General features: G+C 44.4%; 1 protein-coding gene across 4 annotated transcripts in view; it reads right to left on the bottom strand.

The window, feature by feature from the left end:
* DLG2 (discs large MAGUK scaffold protein 2) overlaps nucleotides 1–14890 on the bottom strand; it is a 1595452-nt gene that overhangs the window by 1579700 nt on the left and 862 nt on the right. The gene's annotated exons all lie outside the window — the stretch shown is intronic.

Raw genomic sequence — 14890 nt, 5'->3', positions numbered from 1 at the left:
CTTGTTTACCAGTAAGGTGTGGGATACCGTATCGAAGGCCTTCCTGAAGTCTAAGTAAACAACATCAACCCCTACTCCTGCATCCAGGTGTTTTGTAACCTGGTCATAAAAAGAGACTAGATTAGTCAGGCATGATCTACCTGCTACAAACCCATGCTGGTTTCCCTCAGCATAATTTTTCCTGCTGGGCTCTCGCAAATGTGAGCCTTGATAATTTTTTCAAAGACTTTGCCAAGGATGGAGGTGAGACTGACTGGCCTATAGTTACCTGGGTCCTCCTTCCTCCCCTTCTTGAAAATGGGGACCACGTTGGCCCTTTTCCAGTCCTCCGGGACCAGGCCCGTGCGCCATGAGCGTTCAAATATTCCCGCCAGTGGCTGTGCAATGACGTCAGCCAGTGCCTTCAGTACCCTCGGATGGAGCTCATCCGGGCCTGCCGACTTAAAGGCATCCAGTTCCTCCAAGTGCCTCTGCACCATCTCAGGGTCTACACTTGGTAGTCTGGCACCTTGCTGCTGCCTCTCTACAACCCCAGTGAGAGACTTGTCGTGCCCCTCGCTTAGGAACACTGAGGCAAAGGACTTATTGAGGAGTTCAGCCTTGTCCCCCCTGTCCGTCACCAATTGCTTATGCCTGTTTAGTACAGATCCTATTCCACCCTGGGCCTTCCTTTTACTCCCTATATATCTAAAAAACATTTTTTTGTTATCCTTAACTTGGGATGCCATCCACAGCTCCATGGTAGCTTGGGCCTGTCTAACTGCCTCCCTACAAGCGCAAGCAGAGGAGGTATACTCCTCTTTAGTAATCTCTCCCCGTTTCCACTTTTTATATGCCCCCCTTTTTGCCTGTAGGCTGCTCTGGATTTCTCTGGTCAGCCAAGGAAGCCTCTTGGCCCCTTTCCCTCTTTTTGCCCTGCATCGGGATCGTCTCCCTCTGTGACCGAAGGATCATTTCCTTAAGGCACAGCCATCCTTCCTGGGCTCCCATCTCTTCAAAACTCCTACTCTGCAGTGCGTCCTTGACTAAATGCCTGAGTTCATTGAAATCAGCTTTCCTAAAGTCTAGCACTTCCACCCTACTAGTTACCTTACCCACTCGACGTCTTATGATGAATTCTATTATTTGGTGATCACTGTCCCCCAGGTGACCACCGATCTGTAGGTCTCCTACCATGTCATCCCCCATTGCCAATACCAGGTCCAGCAAGGCATTCCCCTTAGTGGGACCATGTACCTCCTGCATCAGATGGAGGTCCTGTACACAGGATAGGAACCTGCGTGAACGGTGAGACTTTGCTGTCTGCGTCTCCCAGCAGATGTCTGGGTAGTTTAGGTCCCCCATGACTACCGCCTCCCTAGTTTTTATGGTCTCCGAGAGCTGCCTCAGGAGCCCCAAATCTAGTTCTTCCCCTTGGTGTGGGGGTCTGTAGCAGACCCCTACCACCAAATCCCTTTCTCCTTGACCTCCATGTAACCTAACCCACAATCCTTCTACTTTCTCCTCCTCCGATTCCATTTTGATAAGGGTCGATGTATATCGCTCATTGACGTTTGGCCTGGAGAATATTGATCACTGCCCTCCTTACCACAACCTTTTCATATTGAAAGTTTTATCATTCTTTCTCCAACCTGTCTTCTCTTCTAGACCACTGAAGTACTTTCAACCTCCGTTAATACATCATTTTGCATAAACCTTTAATCATCTTGAGAATCCATTCTCTGATCTTTCTGCAGTTTGTCTTCATAGTGTGTTGTGCAGAACAAGACTCAATATTCCATCTAGGTGTCATAACCCAGTGAGTTTGGTGCCTCGGCACTATGGAATTTTCTTGACACACGAGAGCCTCTTGCACAGCGAGGGTTTTTGCTGCATAAAGAACCCACGTGCAGGAGAGAGTTCCCACCAATTTGCAAGCTGTCTTTGCAGGATGCATTTTCCCTTTGCAGCACAGAAGTGCACGGTGCAAAGAGTTCCCGCCATTCGGATGCAAATTCGTGCCTCGCAATTGGCTAGTGCTAAATTATTCACAAGTGGCGGCCGGTAATTGGCTTGCTGGCCGTTTAAAAATTAGTGCGACTTCCGCCCAAGTCAAAGAGCTTTGAGCACGCTGCAGAGTGCCTCTAAGAGATCCGACTTGCGGCTAGCTGATCGACAGACTGATCACCTATCGATCCCTCTTCCCGTCGCCGAACGCAATCCCAGACGTACCCTTTTCCCGCCGGCTTGAGTTACGGACGAATTTACTGGCATTGGCCTCGCCAGCTGGAGCAACTCACATAGTTGTCCAGACGACCGAACCGTTTCCGTCGCAGCCACCCGCGACGTAAGTAAAGTTTTTTGCAACCATTAAGCCTTGTCAGCCTCTCTATTCACCAGCCCACCCTGACGAACGGGTAAATTCTGAATCACCTCGAGTCGGTTCAGCCCGGCCGAGACACTAGGCATCCCTAGCACCAACAGGATGAAGACACTGGAGTAAGTTGCACGCAGAATGACCTGGAAGAGCTCCATGAGCTTACGAAAAAGGATACCTGCAAATGACTGAAGATTCAGGGTATTAGACCAGTAACTTGTCAGACCTCCAACCTTACACATTCTTCTCTGGATGCATCTCTTAGCTTTCCTAGCCTCTACCCAGTTGAAATATAACAGTTCTGCAGGATTACAGAAGAATCTTTCCTTGAAAGGTCTAACCTGTTATGCTTCTCTATGCAGGAAGGGAATAACATGCTCACACAAATTTAGAAAGGAACATTCTGCTTCTGTTGACTAGTTTTAAGGAAAGGCTGAAGCAGTTGTGCCCATAAGTCAGAACATAAGTGAAACTGTCCTTCACGGTTTCACAGTTAATGTTGAGTTTTCAACAGGGATTCATTCACTGGTGGCACCAGATGAATTTTGAGTAGAACTTACATTTTGATTAGTTAGTTTGTAGGTTAAAATTAATTTGCAGAAAGGGTCCTTTAAGACATTCACCATCAAGCATCAAGACTTTATTCTGCATGATCTTCATAATGGAAAAATACAGATGCTTCTAACTTCCTTTAGAGTTAAAACTCATTTAAATCTTTAACATAGACTATGTCTGAAGACTAGTTTAGGATTAATGCTTATTTTTCCCTATTATTCTTCATAGCTGAAATCTTCAGTAGCAGCTGAATTTCCTCTGCACAATTCCACATACAACGCTTTCTTCCTAAATGGCTGAAACACCTCATTGTTTCCAATGAGACTGAGGTCATAATTTATCCAAAGCCAGGTGGCCTTTTTGAAAAGAGCATCTATCTCCCTCAATCTCAATGGGACAGAGGCCACAAGCTACTTTTAGTAAAAATGACATGAATAATGGTAAAAAATGAGTTTGAGAGGAGAAAAAAAAAAATGTAAAGAGCATATCTAGACCACAAACTTAGCATTCCTGGAAGCAGCACTCCCCAGTGTGCTATGTAGTTCCACACATGCTAGCCTTGAATTAAAAGCACTGCAGGTGCATCCATCTTGGGCAGGATAGTTGGCACAGTCACTCAAATCAGCCCACACTCACCATTACACAGATGTGACTAAACCCATTCTGGTTAGAGAAGTCACCTCTCAATATGTTTGAGGGCACCATTGACAGACCCCGTAAATGTACTATCTAGACATAGTTCAAATGAGTTTATTTCAAATGAGTACGACAAATGCTTTAGCATTTAGTTTGATGCTCAAACCGTGTATTCCCATATAATAACTATGGATCACTAACTGGCTGGAGGGCCACACCCAGAGAGTGGTGGTGGATAGGTCATTTTCGACCTGGAGGGATGTGGGCAGTAGGGTCCCCCAAGGCTCGGTCCTTGGACCCACACTGTTCAACATCTCCATCAGTGACTTGGATGAGGGGGTAAAAAGCACCCTATTCAAATTTGCTGATGACACTAAGATGTGGGGGGATGTGGGCACGCTAGAAGGGAGGAATAGGCTGCAATTGGATCTAGACAGGTTACAGGGGTGGGCAGATGAGAACAGAATGGGTTTCAACACTGACAAGTACAAGGTGCTGCACCTGGGGAGGAAGAACCAGCAGCATACCTACAGGTTGGGGAACTCCCTTCTCTTCAGTGCAGAGGCAGAAAAGCATTTTGGCATCAATGATGACTCCAAGATCAACATGGGCCAACAGTGTGGGGATGCAGTCAGGAAGGCCAACCACATCGTCATGCATCCACAGATGCATCTCAAGCAGGTCCAAGGTGGTGATCCTCCCCCTCTATGAGGCACTGGTCAGGCCACAGTTGGAGTGCTGCATCCAGTTCTGGGCACCGCACTTCAGGAGGGATGTGGACAGCATTAAGAGGGTCCAGAGGAGGGCCGCATGATTAGGGGGCAGCAGGCCAGGCCCTACGAGGAGAGGGTAAGGGACCTGAACCTGTTCAGCCTCCACAAGAGAAGGCTGAGGAGGGATCTAGTGGCCTGTTACAAACTAGTCAGAGGGGAACACCAGGCATTGGGAGAGTCCCTATTCCCCTGAGCACTATCAGGAGTGACTAGAAATAACGGTCACAAGCTGGGAGAGGGTAGATTCAGACTAGACATCAGGAGGCGCCACTTCACAGTCAGGGTGGCTAGGAGCTGGAACCAACTTCCAAGAGAAGTGGTGCTGGCTCCTACCCCGGGGGTCTTTAAGAGGAGGCTAGATGAAGACCTTGCTGGGGTCATTTGACCCCAGTTTTCTTTCCTGCCATGGCAGGGGGTCAGACTTGATGATCTGTCAAGGTCCCTTCCAACCCTACAAACTATGAAACACATCTGGACAGATCTGCAGATTACCAATCCTGGGGTTTTAAAAATCATACATCAAGCTCCAAAAAAATAGGAATGCATAAAATTGTCTCGATTGGTTCAAAAATCGTTACATTAAAAATAATAATAAAATTTGGCTTTCACTATATTTGCTCCTTGGGTTTTGAACCTTTGGGGTACACTCGCGTCATGTTTTTCACTTTTCTCTGCAACCACAGTAATATTAATTTTATAAATAGATTTGTCATGCTGCATGACAATGACATACGGACGAAATTGTGCCTAGCTGTGCATAAAAATGCAAGAGTCTCTGCACCTTGTAATAAGCCCCTTTGGACTTACAATGCAATCTGAGACCAAAGCGACTGCCCCACACTAGTCCTGAGACAGCAGTATGGAAACACACGAAACACCTGAAATGCGTACTCCAATAGCTATCAAAGAGAATAATGGCTGTCACGTACAAATCTTCCAAATGTTCCTGCTTCCCCATGGCACCATCACATCCAGTTCCCAGTTACCATCAACCCTTGAAAATGTACTTGAGGTGGAGTCTATCTATCTATCTAATCTGATTGCTTCACATATGCAGAGCTCCCTTCTAAAGCACTGTGAAATCTACAAGTAAAATGTCCACTTATTTTTCCATCCTTTCAGGCTCACTTTAATTAATGTGCCCTGGGTTCTCTCTCTGTTTTCCTTCCTTCTCATCAGGACAAGAGAAGAGGTTCCTGGCAACTTCTTTGGCTAGAAGACAACTCCCTAGAGACAACTCCTTTCCCATGGCTCCTGTCTTTTCTGGGCATCTAGGCAGCCACATACAGGCAATTTGGGGCCCGTAGTTAGCTGTGCTGGCATCCTACTTCCAGCATCCTTACTCTGCATCCAAAGGCTGTTCATATCTCAGACACAATAGAGTGGGCAGATCTTGGGAGTACTTATGATCCTTCTCCCTGGTACCTCTCAAACATTTGGAGGTTACACATGTAATTAATGTCTACCCTATTTGGTGTTATAAAGTCAGAAATTTAAAAAGCACCTATAGGTGTGCAGAAAGGCTGCTCTGATGCACTGTACTTACAGCACAACCAAGTTAGCTGGAGCATAATAACTACTGTGCTCCGGCAGCCTCTAGTGTCACTTGTATCAGCATCCCCACGCTGAAAAATAGGAGAATTTAGACACCTACTTCTCTGTCCAGGAATGCACTGAAGATCTGCTGCTTCTGAATAGACTCAATTAATTGAGTCTGCTTTGCAAACGAGTTGAGGCAAAACTGCGCCGCACCACCTGCAGTTGTGTAAGCAGCGAAATACATGGCAGAAAACGGCAGCACTGTGCTTTTGAACTAAAGCACTCCCACGTGTTTCAGTTCAAAGCATGCCTTGGCCATTTTCTCAGCAAAGAGTGAGGGGGAGGGGCGAGTGATCCGGAAGGGGTTTTTCCACCCTCCCATCCCCATATAGCCAAGCTGGGCAGGACCCGCACAAACAGGCCGGGCAAGGAGGCGCGCTCTTCAGGGGCATGCTGGAGTTTGCACAGGAGGGTGCACAGGAGGGGCCCGAGACCCTAGGTGTCAGAGGCCGTGGATGAAGACTTTGTGTGTATGGAAGTAGAGGTGTCTCACTATGCCATTAAGGACTCGGCATGCAGCCAGGGACCCTGCCCCGGCGATGCCTCCCACCCAGGGCTCTTCTGAGGTGTCCACTCAGATGGAGCCTCTGGGACGGTCAGCAGCACCCTGGTGCCCTGTCTGCAGGGGTTGCCTGGCAGGGCCCCTGAGGCCTGGAGGTGGGGCAGGAAGGAAGGAGTCCCCTCACCTGTCCCACATGTGCCCAGCTTGAGGCCCTGGAGGGGCAGGTGAGGGAACTCCAGGCAGGCTGCGGGGGATCAGGGCTGCAGAGGATGAGCTTCCTGGGTACTTCCATTCTCTGCAGCATCAGTGATCTCATGAAGAGACAACACAGGAGGGACCCAATGCAGAGGAACGGAAAATGGTCACCTCCAAAGCCAAATATTATGCTGCTGAGACAGCTTCCCCAGTGCAACTGGGGAACAGATACAAGGCCCTAGCAGCACTGGAGGAGAGTACAGTGGAAGAAGCCAGACACAGCCACCACCATACAGGCTGATGGTCATCTGGACAGCCGACAGAAGAGACACCGAGTCATCGTGGTGGGCAACTCCCTCCTAAGAAGAATGGAGGGACCCACTTGTCGCTTGGATCCCACAGCGCAGGAGGTATGCTGCCTGCCTGGAGCCCAGATCCAGGACATCACTGCAAGGATTCCCCACCTCATCCAGCCCTCCAACTACTATCCCATGGTCCTCATCCATGTGGGCACAAATGATACAGCCAGGAGTAGTGAGAAATGTATCATGAGCGACTACAGAGCCCTGGGGGCCTGGCTTACAGATACAAGGCCCTGGCAGCACTGGAGGAGAGTACAATGGAAGAAGCCACTGACACAGCCACCACCATACAGGCCGATGGACAGTGACCATCACCTCATTGAATTCATCATCTGGCGTAGGGTGGGAAAGATAACTGGTACGGCAGAAGTGCTAGACTTCAGAAAGGCTAACTTCAGTGTGGTCAGGAGATCAATAAGTAAGGCACTGAAGAACAGGAGCACTGGTGAGATGGGAGGCCAGGAAGGGTGGGCATTCCTGAAGGGAATAATCCTACAGGCACAGAACGAGATAATCCCATTGCGCAGGAAACAGGGCAAAGGGGCCAAGAAACACCCTTGGCTGAACAGAGAAATCCAGGAAAGCCTAGGGGCAAAAAAAAAAAAAAGAGGCATATAGGCTGTGGAAGCATGGGGTAGCTACCAAGGCAGAGTCTACCTACTTGGCCTGCACTTGAAGGGAGCAGTGAGAAAAGCCAAAGCAGAAATGGAACTTAGGCAGGCAACATAAATTAAAGACAACAAAAAGTCCTTCTTCAGTTATATGTGTGTGTGTGTGTGTGTGTGTGTGTGTGTGTGTGTAACGAGAAAAAAGGAGGCACAGGGTAGCATAGGACCCCAACAGGACAAACTAGGGCAATCACTGACAGATAGCGGCAGATAAGGCTGAGCGCTTCAATGGAGTTTTTTGCTTCTGTATTCCTGAACATGGATCAGGAACATGGATCAGGAATCACCCATTCTGTTCTCATCTGCCCACCCCTGTAACCTGTCTAGATCCAATTGCAGCCTATTCCTCCCTTCTAGCGTGCCCACATCCCCCCACATCTTAGTGTCATCCACTGCCAAGTGGAACATAGGCAGGCACAAAAGGGAAGCCAGCCCATCAGCTACTCGGATTTAAAGATAGCTGACTCCAAGATGAATAGGAGCCATCAATGTGATGAAGTAATCAGTAAAGCTAACCGCACTCTTTCATGCGTTAGCAGGTGCATCACAAACAGGTCCAGGGAGGTGATATTTCCCCTCCATGATGCACCTCCAGAAATGTAATACATCTCATCCAACGCACCAAATGCCTTGATGGAAAATACGTAGGAGACCAAACAACAACTGCGCACCAGAATGAATGCACGCTGGAAATCTATCAAAGACAAGAATACTCAATTACTGGTGGGGGCACATTTTTCACAAGAAAACCACTCTCTCTCCAATCTCTCAATTCTAATCCTCAAAGGGAATTTACAAACACTTCTCAGAGATGAGCTTACAAACTTCACTTCATCAATCTCCTGGATACAAAAAAATCATGGACTAAATATAGACATTGGATTTATGACACATTATATCCTGCCTGACATCTGACTCCCAGGGTACCTGTCCACTATTTAACTGCTACTTTCGTTTCCCTTTTCTCTTTCCCTGACTCAGCCTGTCTTTCATCCACTTACTCCTCAATTTACATCTTCACTGACTGCCTGTCTTGCATGCATACCAGCCCAGCCTCTGGTTTCTATACTATTCATTCCATGAAGAAAGAGCACACACCAAATGCAGAGACTTCCTCAGCCTGATGAAGGGTTTCTAAACCTGAAAGCTTGCTAAAAAAAATTTTCCAACTATTTAAGTTGTTCTAATAAAAGATATCAGATTCACCCAAAGAACAGGGGCAGGCAATTATTTCAGGCAGAGGGTCGCTTACTGAGTTTCAGCAAGCCATCGAGGGCTGCATGACAGGCAGCCAGGGCCAGATATATATGAAGTTTCTAAATTTTTAGGGGCCCCGCACACCGGATAGAACAGCCTGGCAGGCCACATCCAGCCTGACGGGCCGCATTTTGCCCACCCCTGCCATAGTCCAACATGGCTACAACTTACGCCCCTTCGCCTCTATGCAGCATTGGTCAGGCCACAGTTGGAGTACCGAGTCCAGTTCTGGGCGCTACACTTCAAGAGGGATGTGGATAACCTTGAGAGGGTCCAGAGGAGAGCCATTTGTATGGTTAGAGCCTTACAGGACAAGCCCTATGAGGAGACACTGAGGGACCTGGCTCTCTCCAGCCTCCACAAGAGAAGGCTGAGAGGGGATCTTGTGACCATTTACAAATTCATCGGGTGGCGGGGTTGGACAACAAGAAATTGGACATGTTCTGTTTACCAGGGCACCCCTTGGAATTAGCAGGAACAACGGCCACAAACTGATAGAAAGCAGATTTAGGTTGGAAATCACAACTTAACAGTCAAATAAAACACTAAGGAACCCTGCTCTTTAAAAGCTTACAAGTTAAACCTTGTAAACCACAGAGAGGAAAGTGGATGCTGATGGATGATAATTACCACAGTGAATACCACAAGTGATACATGAATTATTGAAGAAGCACCTTGTTAATTTATCTTTAAAAAGAATAATACATTAAAATTAGGATAAAAATGGTAAAGACTGGGGGCTACAGGGTGGCCAGCATTCCAAAGCTTATGCAAAGACAGAGAATATCTGAGATAGGACATTTCTAAATTGACACCTGTGAGCATTATTTTTGTCAAAACCAGTGGTGTGAAATTAGGTTATGCAATACTGATGACCAATGGCCTTGTGAAGAAATAAAAATAAATAAAATGAGCGAACTGAAATGACCTTTATTTAATCCCAAAATAATACGTTTTCACATTTTTTCAGATTCATTTGAGAGTTTTCCCTCTAACAAGGATCTTTGAAATAAGTCCATAGCACTCCAACTTAAGGCATAAAATGCTGGGTTCCAGATGAGAATAGGAAGTATGTAGTATATTTTATACATGTCCAGTTGAATCTGAAGGTCCACCGTGATTTTTTTGGGTGCAATCTGCTGTTAAAGTCATGACTTTGTTTCTGCAAGATAAGATTAGTGCAATGCACAGTACAGAGGATAAAATACGGTGGCCATGTTGTACCTTCAGTTAATGCAAAAGGAGACTGTGTAACTTTTGGATAAACCAAATGGAGTAAAAAGAGCACTTAGCGCCTATTCTCAGCCCTGTGTCCCTCACGCCAATTCACTGCTGGGTGCAAAAAGGTAGTGCTTATTACCTATGAAGTCTAAAATGGTCTGGCTTCCACTTTTCCTGGATTCCATGGAGCTCCACTAACAAATGCGCTTAGGAGGAACTTCACTCTAACAGCAAAGTCAGCAGTAGCAGCAGCTCAGACAATCATGCTGACATCAAAAGCCTTCCTTCTCACAAAATACTCCAAACCCTAAATTTCAGTGTTGCCAACTCTCATGACTTTTGGCGTTGCTCTTAAGGTCTACGCTTCAGGAACGTGAAAAAACGAATGTTGCTTAGTTATGTTTGCTCCTGCCATTTTTTTAAATGTAAAAATCTCTCACTGATTGCAGTAACGGTTTCTCATGCTGAGAAGCCTATAGGATTGGAAAAGATTAGAGATTCATGCCAGCAACCCCAACTTTAAGCTTCTGTTTTCTGGTGAGAGTCTTAAAAGGTTAAGATAAAGAATTGCTCCCGCACACTTCCTTAACCCACATAAAACTAAAATTGTTCTTTTTGCAGTCACAAGCTCACATCCTAACCAGTGGCTCTGCATTGCTCCCAGTCTGTTTCACCGCAGGAATTCACAGTTGGATTCAATATAACCTAAAGTGAAAAATGGGGTTTGCGGCTGCATATTTGGCAAAAAGACATTCTCCAACGTATCAGCAACTGAAAGGACAGCAAAACTGCAGAAGTTAACAATGTGGCATCAGCATTTTGTAACAAATGAAACAGAAGCACAAAACCCTATCTTTCTACATTTACTAGATTCTCTCACTTACTAGGCTACACAGAGCATTCACACAATTAAAAATGCCAGTATTTTTTAACCTCAGTAGTACCAAAAGCTAGTCATCCAACACCATATTTACATATCAAAGTAGCCTGACTTTCAAAGGTGTGGAGCACACAAAAGATCTATGTGCCCATCCAGTGAAATGGTCAGGCAGCAGGGTTAAAACAAACAAAAGGAAGGGGTTTTGTTTGGGGGGGGGGTTTGTTTTTTTGTTGGGTTTGGGGGAATGGGGGGCCATTCTTGACACAAGCACTGGAACAGGCTACCTAGAAAAACTGTGGGATCTCCCATCCTCAGAAACTTTCAAGCACAGATTGGACAGACACTTTGTCTAGTTAAGTCAGGGACGATCCTGCCTTAAGCAGGCACCTGAACTAGAGGATTCGTTAGGTCCCTTCCAGCCCTACTTTCCTATGATCCTATAAACTTCTGGAGCTCACTGCCATAGCGCATTATGAAGATCAAGCCAATAATCAGGTTTACAAAGGGACCAAACAATTTTAAGGACAGGTCTATCCGATGCTATTAAACACAAGGGATGGAACCTAAACCCTGTGACTCCTGGTAGTTGGAAGGTTATTGCCCTACGCATATCCTGTTTCTTATGCTGTCTTGTGGAGCTACTTGCCACAGTTGCAGACAAGGTCCTGAGCAAGATGGCCCTTTGGACTGACCTTGTGTAGGAATTTGTATGTTCTTACATGTAGCTCCTCGTGAATTCCATAAGAGCTGGCATTCATAACCATGTTATAGATTATTAGACCCCAACTATTAAGACACCAGGTTTAAAAATGTTTATCTAAGGTTTAGAAGTAGTTCTAGTTCCCCTTGTTTTCCACTGATGACATGCAAAACACAAGTAGCCCTGCATTATAACCATAAAATTCATCCTCTATCATAATATTCTGCTACTACACAGTACTGGTTCACATATGGCTAGATTAAGTCTCATTTGTTGATTTGTTTAAAAGACTTGGCTTTGAGAAAAAAAATAAAAGATGCCATGCATTCCATGGAAAACAGGATGTACAAGAATCTTTATGGACTAACTCCATGGTACTGTGGGCTATTTCCAGAGCTGTGACCTTACAGAGAGGTATAACTAAATTGTTTTAATATTTTTACATTTTAATTTCCTAACTGAGTTTGATGGGCATACAAATAAATCAGCATCCGGGAAGCAACAGGTAGCTCATGGCCCACATGCTACTATAAACTCGTGGGAACCTAAAAGATGCATGAAAAAGTGAGCTACCGTATTGACTCAAATTAAGATGAGGTGTTTCCCCCTCCCCTCATTTAACATGGGGGAGAGCCCCTCATCTTGGAATTGAGGATGAGATGGCAGAAGGCACGCATCTGCTGCCCCAACCCACAACCACAGCAGCTATCTACCTTCCCCCCCTCTCCAGCCTCAGGCACATAAAACAAAAAAAGAAATGTTTGTTCACTTCTTGAGGCTGTGTAATGCATTAAATCTATAGGAAGGTTTATGACCAATAGATAACAAATATGATTAGTACCAAGAGTGCCTAGTAGGATTTTTATTTTATTTTGTAAGAGATCTAAAACTAGTAAAAAGGTGAGGGACTATAAACCCTAGAGACTGAAGTCATCCCTAATCACAGCACAAATATAACACCCCATGCTCCAAAGAAAGTAGCCCAAGAAGCAAAAGGGTACATCAGACCCATTTACATATGAACTAATATGAATTATGCTACCACCAGTCTTATTCTGAACCTATAACATGAGGCTTTCTTATTCAGAATTTATTAATTTATAATTGTTTTCACTGGCTGCAAACAGACGAATCTCTTCACATTGTCCAAATTGCCCCTTGCCCCAGTTACAAAACATTAATTGTCTTCCTTTACTGCAAGTAGGGATAAATATAAATATCAGACAGGAACTTGTGTGACATTAAAAGGTAATAGGGGAAGAGGAGGACTCCTCCTAATATAAAACCTCAAATATATGTCCCTTTTGAAGAACAGGAACATACAACAAAAAGTGACTAATTTAAAAATTTTGTTGTAACAAGGCTGTTACAGAATGTTGAATGTCAGAACTTTTTTATCATCATTTACAGAGATTTTTCTGCTGCTACTCTTATTTTTTGATGATTAATTTGATCAGGCAGAAGATCAACACACCAGGTATAACAGGATAACTTGCTCCCTTTTTTCTCTGCACATACCTGCTTGCTAACACTCACTTCTGGCTTTGCTGAGGTTCTGCCGTGGCCAGAATACACACTCTGGCAGAGCAAAGGGGACACTGTACAAAAAGGTTTCCCCAAACCACATGCTGGAGAAGACAACATGTGAATATGAACTCCCCAGTGCATAAGGCCAGAAAAGTAAAAGAGGCCATCAAGAAAACAGTGTAACTTGCAATATGAATTGTGCTGTCATAGGATTAAAGCAAACAAACCGAAACACAGAAGTAAAAAAATCCTTCTAATCTCCCTTTGTTATAGGATATTTAAGGATTACCTGCAACAATAGTAGACACAACATTTTCCAATGGAAGAATGATTTTCAAGTTGAAAACATCCCTTTAATCACATTTACTAAGTGCAAATGCACGAAAGGCACTATAAATTTTAAGTAGTTCCAATACATAATAAATAAGGCAGCTGATTCACTGAAATTTTAAAATCTTCTACTACACATGTGCAATCATATTTTAATAATAACATTAAATACTTAAAGGTAAGTATATTCATATTGGCAAATCTAACATTTTAATTGATATGACAGCCCACTTGTTTCAAGGGAGCCATTTTGGTTTATGGAAAGCATATTTAAAAACTGTCCAAACATATGTGCCTACAATTGTGTAACAGAAATTAAATGCATTAAAAACAATGTTAAGTTTGAGGTATGTTCTCTTTAAACAAGAAAAATCCTAGATAAGACCAAAAGGAACCATTTGTTTCACTCCCTGCATAATATAAGCCATGCAATTTTGTCCCGTAAATCCTGCATCAAGTTTGTATCAGGAGGTTGAGCTACACAGCTAAATAAATATTCAATTCAGAAAAATGCCCACATAAAAATAATCTAATTCAGAGCTACAGCTCAAATTTACAGACAGATGCACCCTTAACTCAACAGTTGTGCACAAGAACAGTACACCACATCCAGAGTGGAGCAGGATGTTTTTACAGCACAACACTAAGAATTAAAGGGACATCATCAAGGGATTATATTCCTCCATCGCAGTTGCCACATAAGTAACTGCCAGCTATTATTTTGCTTAATAAACCATTGTACAGGTTTCAAATTAGTTTTACTCTGTGCTCTGCACATTTACGACCAAACCAAAAAAAATTAAGTAGGATTGTGTAAAAGTCTTTCGAACAACGCCAGCTTTTGCACTCATTTATATCAGAAAATCAGAATCCTGTGACGAGCACAGTAGAAGATATTTAATTAACAGAAATTAATTTGAAGTTGTACTAAATTTAGCCACGTTCATGTTTTAGTAATACTGACTTGAATTCTCTGTCCCACATTTTGACGGCACCAGGTCAAGAGCCTGAAGCTATAGCGAGATGATGTGTCTAAGAACAGTTAGTTACTTGCTATATTTTGTTCTATCAGCACATTTTCAAACCAAAACTAGGAATAATAACTAGGAACAATAACTATTATTTTGTGTTTGCAACAAGGCAGGAAAGAATGTGAAGCATAAACTTGTTTTTTCCAGCAATCAAAGGGATGCACACCCTGTTTCTAACGTGATCAATGAAAAATGCAATTTCTACCAAAGTTGTACATAAACCCCCCTGGTCCTACACGGCTACACACACACACACACACACACGCACACGCACACGCACGCACACAATTAATGGTGA

This window comes from Alligator mississippiensis, chromosome 1 (assembly GCF_030867095.1).
Source record: "Alligator mississippiensis isolate rAllMis1 chromosome 1, rAllMis1, whole genome shotgun sequence".
Lineage (NCBI taxonomy): Eukaryota > Metazoa > Chordata > Crocodylia > Alligatoridae > Alligator > Alligator mississippiensis.
Note: the sequence above shows the minus strand (reverse complement) of the source record. Positions and strands in the feature narration are given on the sequence as shown.